Here is a 9,523-nt window from a genome sequence, read left to right as displayed (position 1 = left end):
GAACAGACCAGGACAGTAACACTCCAAAACAAATAAAGGGTCGAAGACAAGGTTAGACTGGCTGATGTGATCAAATGAAGCACACACCAAGCCTGATGGAATGTGGATGAGACACAAAGTGTTGAATAAAAAGGCATGGTAAGTGATATGAATTATTTTCTTGTTGAACAGTTTCTTAAAGGCTTGCTGATGACTTGCAGAAGCAGGTCAGATACCTGGTCCAGTACATAATATACATGTAATAATTGGAGCTAACAACATTCATTGCAAGTGGAGGTTAGGTGCCTTGGGAAACACACCCAACACTTGCTCTGCAACCACAGCCTCACAATATAAGACCAGCCGCATGGCAGGCACTACCCACAACCCAACCACAAATGCCCCACACCCACAAAGAACCTACTAGGCACCAGTCACACTGGCGCAGTGCAAGAGAAACAAAGAATAGAACCAAATAGACACAAGCAACACCATGTAGTTCAACAAAAGAACAAACAACTGAAAAAGAAGGAGGATAAGCGAGGGAATTACCTGTAAAAATGCAAGCACCAAGCAAACACCTGACTGGTATGTACAGCACATGCATGAAGGTACATGTAAGGTGATGCAATGCAAACCTGAGCAGCAGCGAAGAGTGCTGACCATTGCCCAGCAACAAAAACATCAACACTAAATGGGTAATAATATTGACAAATAATATTTTTATATCACAAAAAATATCATTCTCAGGCCAACGCTTTGTTGAGTTTTGGAGACAGAACTTCATTTTTGCAGAGTGGGTGGGGGGAGGGGGGGTTTGGAGCTATGGAAACCAACATTACTCAGGTACAGTTGTAACACGAACTGTGTAGCGGAAGTCATGATGAGAAATGCACAATCTCTTTTTTGGCGAAAAAATCGTTTTTTAATACATGTATTTTCAACAACAAGACTTGTTCATAACAAGTCCAGTTAGTGTATGGTAGCCTGCAAAAATGCTGGCCAATCATTCTTTAAGCTAAGTGAAATCACGTTTTACTGACCTGGATAACATTGGCCAACACTTACAGAAATTGAAAGGGTGGAATAAAGCCCAAAAACTTTGAGGTAACTGTTTTGCACTTGAATCAGACCACAACAGCTGGGAATTATGAAGATTTATTTTTACACTCCTGTCTAGAAGTATATAGTCAAACTGAAAGAAACAAATTACAATTACTTTGAGGCTCTGTGCTGTAATTGTCGTAATTGACCTTGAACTAATACAAACCGGAAATATGTTATAATTCTACTTACAATTCTTGTAATCCTTTCCTGTCTGTAACCCTTGCGTTTGGGTTATGATTCTTTCTCTGTATGAACGTAGCGTCTCTTAATGAAATAGCGTCCCCTCTGCGAGATTCAAACCGCATGATCCCTTTTATAGAGGTATGCCCCTAGGTACCTTACATAATTACGCAAGGACTTAAGATAACTTTGTGTTTGTGCAAAACAGTAACCATTGTTTAAATACCAGCAAATGTTACAGTTTACTCTTGTCTTCTTTATTGTCTAAAAAGAACAAGTAATAGAAAACAGGGAGGTACAAATCCCAGTTCCTTTGACCCTCCTTAACAATATTTGCCAGCATACTGTTCACTGTACGAATGCTTTGCTCAGATGCCCTATCTGAGTGGGGGTGAAATGGCATAAAGAACTTATTTCCTGGATCATTTCAGCTGTCAAGTTCTTTCCCCAATCATGGTGAATCTGGCCAAGATTGTTAAGGAGGATCAAAGGAACTGGGATTTGTACTTCTCAAACTCATTAATAATTCATTGAGTTTAAACAAACGAAATGATGACCATGACGGTGTTTGGATATCTGATCTCAATTAGCATAGATTGTTTCTGTTTTTCTTCCTTCATTTTCTTCTTAATGTGAGTTTTGATTGAGAAGATATATCAAACACTCAAGACAATGTTTGACCAAATTCCTAAACACCTCGAAGTTCATCAAAAATACTCCGCTCTACGTCGTATTTTCAACTCTCTTCTCAGTGTTTGGAAATGTGGTCAAACACGGTCTTTCATGTTTGATATATTACATCCGTCCACATGTCTGGTCTACAACACCTCTGTTCACAGTAGTACTGGTTTTATCCCCAGTTTCTTACGGTTGGGTAGTAATTTACTTCAGCCAGTCCCTTATGCCCTTTAACATATGAGTATATATACTGAGGGGCTTAATGGCGTGTTTTATTTATTAATATCTTTTGTAAAGGAGCTGTCCAAGACATTAACAAACAAAACCAACTAGAAGGTCCAAGATCAGACTCAAGTCAGATGGAACATAGATGAGAGACAGAAATGCTAAAAGTCATGGTGAGTGATCTGAAGTTTCCTAATAGGTTAACTTGTGTGCTACATGTAGATGGCAAGCTATCCAGTGTCACTTAATAAACACTGCAACACTATTGAGAGAGATTTACCACAGTATGTTTGTGACCTGGTGTTCAAGTTTGAAAATACAGCTATTTCGAGAAAGGTTGTAGCATAAAAGTGCACCCGACAATCCTGAAAGTAAAGTATGGGTAGAAGAAGATAGCTGCTGTACACACTAAATTATACAACATGGCAAGCATATTTCGTACACATTTCTTTTTGCCACCTGAATTTTAGAAGAATTTTCAACTAAAGTCATGTAACAGTGAAAGAAAAACTACAGAAAAATGCTAATGTTCCTTTCTAGTACTTCACGTGCAAAAATACAAATTTGTAGATTTCTTCTACACCGATATGCAAAATTCCAATGAATACCCACACTACCATTCGGTCTTGTCTCATAGGCTTGATGTTTTCATCCAACAACCTTTCTTGAAACAGCTGTATACACTTATTTACATGTATAAGGGGTTAGAAATGGTAGCTTGGAATCTTGGGTCTCGGAAGCTTTTGATCTGTCCTCGAAATCTTGGAGTCCTTTATGATGAGTCACAAAGTCTCATTTCAGTGTGAATCTTTCTGTCTCGCAGCTGGCTTTTAGCCACATGGGAATCCAGGCATCCTCAGTACATGCCAACTTTTTCAACGAAAATATTATTTTGCTGTTGTTCACATATTGCTTTATAAAATATTCTTCATTTGAGCAGACCTTATAGCAAATTTTGGACAACCAATTTACAGATCCTAGCTAAAAGCACGTCTCAAATTTGTAAACAAGGGTTTTGGCATCTTCTTGGATTTAACAATTTGTTACCCCCTGCATGTTTACATTAATTTCAAGTGGTAAAAATTAATATTCTGTAGAGTAGTGTTACTTTAACATTACACCTTTTGCTGTTCATTTACAAAAAATATCCATTCATCTGAGTCCGAATTTGTTTCATTATGGTTAATATACTCTCATTAACACCAACATGACCTTCATTTGTGCGTAAGGAATGTTCAAGAATAACACTTGCATATGTCTTAACATTCAAAATCATCAAAAGATAAACAATATCTTCCTTTGACATTCATTGGCTGTAAATGTATTTTCATTTCTGTCAAAAAAAATTCATTGTCACGAAACGAAAATCATTTACACTTTTGGACAATCCTTTTTCAACAAAAGACTTTCAATAACACAATTTGCATGAGCACTCACAATCAACTGCATTATTATACAACCATATCCATGAAGGTGACAATCTTAAGTGCGGTGAGACAAACATTACAGCCATAATAACATTTATTTTTGGAAGAGAGAATATCAAATTTGCTGAACAATTTATCCCTCAACTGCCTCACTATTGAGGCATTGTGGCAAATATGTTTGCATGAAACGATACCATTGTCCACATTTAGGCCCTGATTATCCTTTCGCTGTGTTCAAATGGGATTCTATTTCTTCGTGGCATTTGTGGGGAAATCAAACTCTCACTTTATCATATGTATACTGTAGTGCGCCCTCTGAGTTGTACGCAAAAGGTTTGTAAGAGGCTGAATTTATATCTGCAAGGGGAGGATTGTGAAAATACGATTAAAAAAGGTACATACGGTCCCTAGTTCTATAATCAAATTTTCGAGGAAAATTGGGTGCAATATCTTTGTTCAAAAGAATTACGCTAATGAGCTATTGCTTTCTCTTAATGCTAGGTAAAAACATGGTAATGTCTGTCTCAGCGTATTAAAGATTGTCACCTTCACAGATATGGTTGTATAATAATGCAATTGATTGTGAGTGCTCGTGCAAATTGTGTTATTGAAAGTCTTTTGTTGAAAAAGGATTGTCCAAAAGTATAAATAATTGTCGTTTCGTGACAACGAATTTTATTTCGACAAAAATGAAAATACATTTATAGCCAATGAATGTCAAGGGAAGATATTGTTTATCTTTTGATGATTTTGAATGTTAATACATATGCAAGTGTTATTCTTGAATGTTCCTTACGCGCAAATGAATGTCATGTTGGTGTTAATGAGAGTATATTAACCATAATGAAACAAATTTGAACACAAATGAATGGATATTTTCTGTAAATGAACAGCAAAAGGTGTAAACTCGTCACAAATAGATGAGCTTGGGAACTGGTACATGTACCTAAAGGGCTTGCAGGGAGCAACAAGCCATGAGCTGAAGGGAGGTATCCATGGCAACCCTGAAAGTGGGAACCACCCCAAGAAGCGGCCGCTAACTGGCACCGTCACACTGAAAGGCAACTTACCTGACCAATAATTATCGAGAAACCAGCAAACCAAGAGGGAGGGGGGAGTAGATTTGCTAACACACACTGCAAATGATCCGCAAAGATCAGCTAACAGAACTGCACATGTAGTGCGGTGAAGCACAAGAGCCCTGTAAATCCCCTGAGGGCCACCCTATGGGTCACATCCTTTCAATGGAGAAACCGCTGGCAGCATTGGCTCAAGGCTAACTTTGCCAAAATTATACTTACCCGCATTTAAATATTGTGTTTTGGATGGCATTTTGGCATTATTTCATTTACACTGCGTGAACTGGACACATGTCCTTACAAGTTAGCAGCCTAGGTAGGGCATCGACACAAGTAGGGTTAGTGGTTTCTGGATAACAATTTATAAGGAGGAGTGCAGTGTTTCTAGGTATGTAACTTGTAAGTACAGTACATGTAATAATTGAGGTTGATTTACTAGTGAACTAAAACTTTTCTTTTATCTTTAAGGATCAGTATGCCTGCAAGATGGTGACATGAACATCCACACCAGAAAGAGAACAGACCAATATTATTAAGGCAGACTGAACCAAATGGAGGATTAAGTTCACACTCTAGATGCACATGGTTAGTTATGTCTCCCCTTAGTGTGGGATGCCACCTCTTTGGGCTTGTATGAAATCCATTCAAAGTTACTCCCTAGATTTCTTGGCTAGTCTAAGCACTATGTCTAAGGTATCGTGGTAGGTGGATTCTTACGAAAAATGCAAAAAATCTCTTTTTTGCTGTTCAAATTGAGAAGACTGAGATAAATATTTTGCAAAAAGAATGGGGGAAAAAGCTTTTGTACTTTTTAAGATAAAGAGAAAAACTGTTTTTTAATCTCATTAACCTCTTACAGCATGTTGACACCTTTAATTAACATTCACTGCCAGTTGTCACATGTAATGCGAATTGTGGTGTGATATTTCATTTGTGCACGCGAGCTGTTCTCTTTTTGTTTGTTTCACTGCAAGTTAGCTTTCGTTTTTGTCAAATTTTCTTTATGTCAGGACAATAAAGCTCTTGGTAGTTTATCCCTTCTCAGACGATTTCACTGCGATAGGTTTCCGCACCAGAATTCTAGACGTCTGTTTATTTCAAGTTGTCATAACCCATTGTTGTGGTGAAATGACCCATGCCAACATCTGTCAGTGCAGAGGGGATTTTTAGCACCTAATCATACCAATCTCATAAAAGGTTTTCCGTTTTTTCTCTATAAAATAAAACAATTTAGCACAGACAAAGGATAAAAAGGAGTTGTCCAGTTTTCCATTTATGAGCATGTTTGTGCCTACTGACATGTTAACTGGGCTATACAATTTTTCCAATTGACTGATTTCTATTAGAGATATAGAGTGAAAAAACACTGTCGCGGACGTTACATAAAAAACAACCACAATTTTGAGTGCATTAGTATTTATTCAAAATTCCTGTGAAGTGTCAGGGGGTTTTGTCTGAACTGTTCCAAATATATGCAGTATAGTGGTTGTGTGACCCTAAAAGGCTGATTTCATTTGAACTGACATTCACAGTTTTGCAAGTGTACTTGAACTTTAATGTCACGGACGTTACGCTGTGTGAATCATTGCCAATTATAGAAAAGAAATCAGCTTTTCTGCATGGTTCTCAGTCATATAAGGCAAGATAGGCAAATATTTTATGTTACTATGAATGAAACTGGTTGACACTTCATGTAAAACCCCTGAAATGTCACAGCAAAGTTTGGGGACACAACATGCTTTCTACATCAAGGATGATCTGCATTCGAGCCTGCTTTTGGTATTCTGAGCCTAGAAACTTATGTTGGTCACCAGAATACATGTAATAACTTCTTTTGCCAGAAAATAGAAAAAATTGGCAGTTTTGTTAAATTCAAGGTTTCTTTACAGAGTTGGCACAACTACTTATTATTGGCCTAGACAAGGGAAAACAAAAAGGTCCACTTTTCAAACATTTTTTCCTAGTTCTGTTGTAGTTCCTCACTTTATCAATGGACCATTTGAAATTCCAGAGCAACTAGCTGTAAAAAAAACTCTTGGAAGTAATAGAAAACATAAAAGGGTTTAAGAACTGTTAGAGATGTCTATGTTCATCAGAATGGCAGAGCCTCTTCCCTTGTTGAAATTTCAGAATAGTTTACAACCCACTTGAAAGCTGCTGTCTTTGGCAAAATGTTTGTCAGGTGAAACTAAAGCAAATCTAGAAGGACATATGGTCATGTGGTGCAATGGTTTAGCTTTTAAGAACCATTTCAAAATGTTTTCACTTAACTTCAAGAAGTGTATCGTCCATTACATAATGTCCAGAACAATGTTTTGCTGACACTATTTCGAAAATGTTGTTGCTTACTAGAGAATTTTCTTTTTACCAAAGTGTTTCTATTGGATATCTAGCTGTGTGACAAGAATGGTTTTAAAAGCTTTCGTGTAGTTATTTTAGAAAAGAAAAAAGATTGTTAAAACGTTGCGGACATTACGTAACGTCCTCAATGAGACTTATTTTTGTTATATCTACTTTTTAAAAAAGTTCAGGGTGAAGTTTGTATCACTTATGTATTACGTTTAACTCCAGTGAGGGACTTTTACTGGTACAAGTGTTTGAAGTCCCTTATATTTTCCAAGTTTGATGCAGCAAGTTAAAAAATTTTACTTTTTGCAAGTTGTTTGCTGAAAAAAAATAAATACTTACTTTTGGGACCCCCTTGAATACATGGTTGTCACGAAGGAGCAGAAATTTATTTTTCTGTGTACTTTAGTTTGTCCACAATGTAGAACAGGGTATAATTTCATGTGCAGCCTCTTTTCAAAAATCTGGATTTTGACACTCATGTGGAATTGCCCATAGGTTGATTGGGTCAAAGCGCCAGTGTAAGAGTGCGATTTCGAAACACTGTCAATCCACCTACCATGATACCTTATATAATTAACCTGTTTATACACCTGGGTGGAAAGAGTTACTGTGAGTCAAAGTAACCTTTCCTGCCCAGGTTCGTATCATTAGGGCAATGACATTGAGGAGTAATACCCCCAGCATTGAGATCTAGAGTCTAATTAATGCACATACCATTAAGCCACTTCTACATGTTATGTGCAAGGTACATTGTCATAACTGTAATTAACTGACTAGTGAACTACAACTTATGCCAGTTTACAATGTATCTTTTAGGATCTGTATCCTGACAAGATGAGGACGCCAGCAGACTGGATCAGATGGAAGATTGAACTCACACTTCACGCTGTTATGGTAAGTGTATTTATTTACGTAAGTTTTCTTTTCATGAGAATTAAGGGTCAATATTACATTGTACTCTCCTTGGGATGAATCAGAATTTCTTGCCTCTTGCTCCAGAGTTAATGTCAGGTTCAGAATTATTTACTCCAACAAGGAACATCATTGGCTGTTCTCAGGGCTAACATTCTCCTGCAAAAATATGTGATTGATTGCTTGAGGATTTTTTTTTTAGTGGGAGGGGGGGTGGTGGAGGCACGGGGGGGCTGTTAGGAATGTTTGGGTGATCCTTTACGAGGTTGTAAGATTTCTAAAGGCAAACTTCTTAGGCAAACTATTTATGCAAGCTTGGGAAAAGTCATGTACAAAATACTTACTGGTACTTGTTAAATATTGGATTTACAGGCAGGTTGCTATAGACATACTCGTAGAGCACAGGATCAAGGACTGTGAACCCAGTACTCAGGACAGAGGACCAGGGAGTAGAGACAGGACTGAGGACTGAGGACTGAGGACTGAGGACTGAGGACTGAGGACTACAGATCAAGGACAGTGGATGAAAGCAAGCCTTGGTTGACCAAGAACTTTCACGGCAATGAATTGTAGATATATTAAGCTAAGGTATATGAGATATCACTGCTAGCAGAGATGTCACAGTGGGAGAGGGCTTGCCTCTCACTAATGTGCCATATGTGAGTTTGTTGTCGGTTCTCACCTTGTCCTGAGGGTTTTTCTCCGGGTACTCTGCTTTCCCTCACTCCTGAAAAAACCAACATTTCCAAATTCTAATTCGAATTGGCTTCCTCTCTTAATATCGTTGTTAACAAGTGTTAACCAGTACTCCTCATTTAATGTAATTCAACAAAATTGGCAACACATTGCTTTGTGCAGATTGAGACAAAAAATACATTGATTACTCGAGGTAAACATCTGTTTGCAATGTTACACCAATACTCACTGTTTATTTCCTAGTTACATGTGCACTAAGTGAGCACAGATTTCATAATCTCCTTTCCAGCTGTTTTTTGCTAATAAGAAAATTGGGAAGAAGCTTTGATTTTTAATTTTCTGTTTCTTTCAAAAACCTCCCTGTGTCCAATCCATCCATCCATTGATCCATCCGGCCGGCCATTCGTCCGTCCGTCCGTCTGTCCATCCATCAATCAATCAATTAAACAATCGAACTTAATGTCTCAATCAAAAAAGTTCTCATGCAGCTATAACTAAAATAGCAATTACTGGCCTTTGAATTTATCTAGTTGCAATTTGAAGATCTCTAACAGACATAAATTTCATTAATTGCAAAACTCTTTTCATATCACTTTGATGCATGTGTAACTAGTACCCATATAAACAGAGTATTGCACTGACCAATGTGTTGTGTGTGCTGTTCATTTGCAAATAAGTGGCTTGCTTGCAAATTCTCTTTATGGTTATTCTAAGACTTGTCTTTTATTGTCACATTATTATTATTTTTGAAACCAAAATTGCCTCTTTCATGATATCAGAGCAGAACATTTTGCCTATAACAATCATTACTGACTACAAATTAATTGAGACTCAATTATGGTAAAATCTGTTTCTTATGAAATAAAAGTTTTAAGTTTAATTTTTAAATTT

At 37.3% G+C, this 9,523-nt stretch overlaps 1 long non-coding RNA gene across 1 annotated transcript; it reads left to right on the top strand.

The window, feature by feature from the left end:
- The first annotated feature begins 2,237 nt into the window (after positions 1-2,237).
- Positions 2,238-9,049, top strand: LOC149108238 (uncharacterized). Its single transcript, XR_016209165.1, has 3 exons — positions 2,238-2,342; positions 5,144-5,260; positions 7,841-9,049. It is a non-coding gene; the product is annotated as an uncharacterized LOC149108238 (long non-coding RNA).
- The last annotated feature ends 474 nt before the right edge of the window (positions 9,050-9,523 follow it).

The sequence above is a fragment of the Orbicella faveolata genome, unplaced genomic scaffold (assembly GCF_042242905.1).
Source record: "Orbicella faveolata isolate gen_17 unplaced genomic scaffold, um_ofav_v1 contig_26, whole genome shotgun sequence".
Taxonomy (NCBI): domain Eukaryota; kingdom Metazoa; phylum Cnidaria; class Anthozoa; order Scleractinia; family Merulinidae; genus Orbicella; species Orbicella faveolata.
This window is presented reverse-complemented; position numbering and strand designations above follow the sequence as displayed.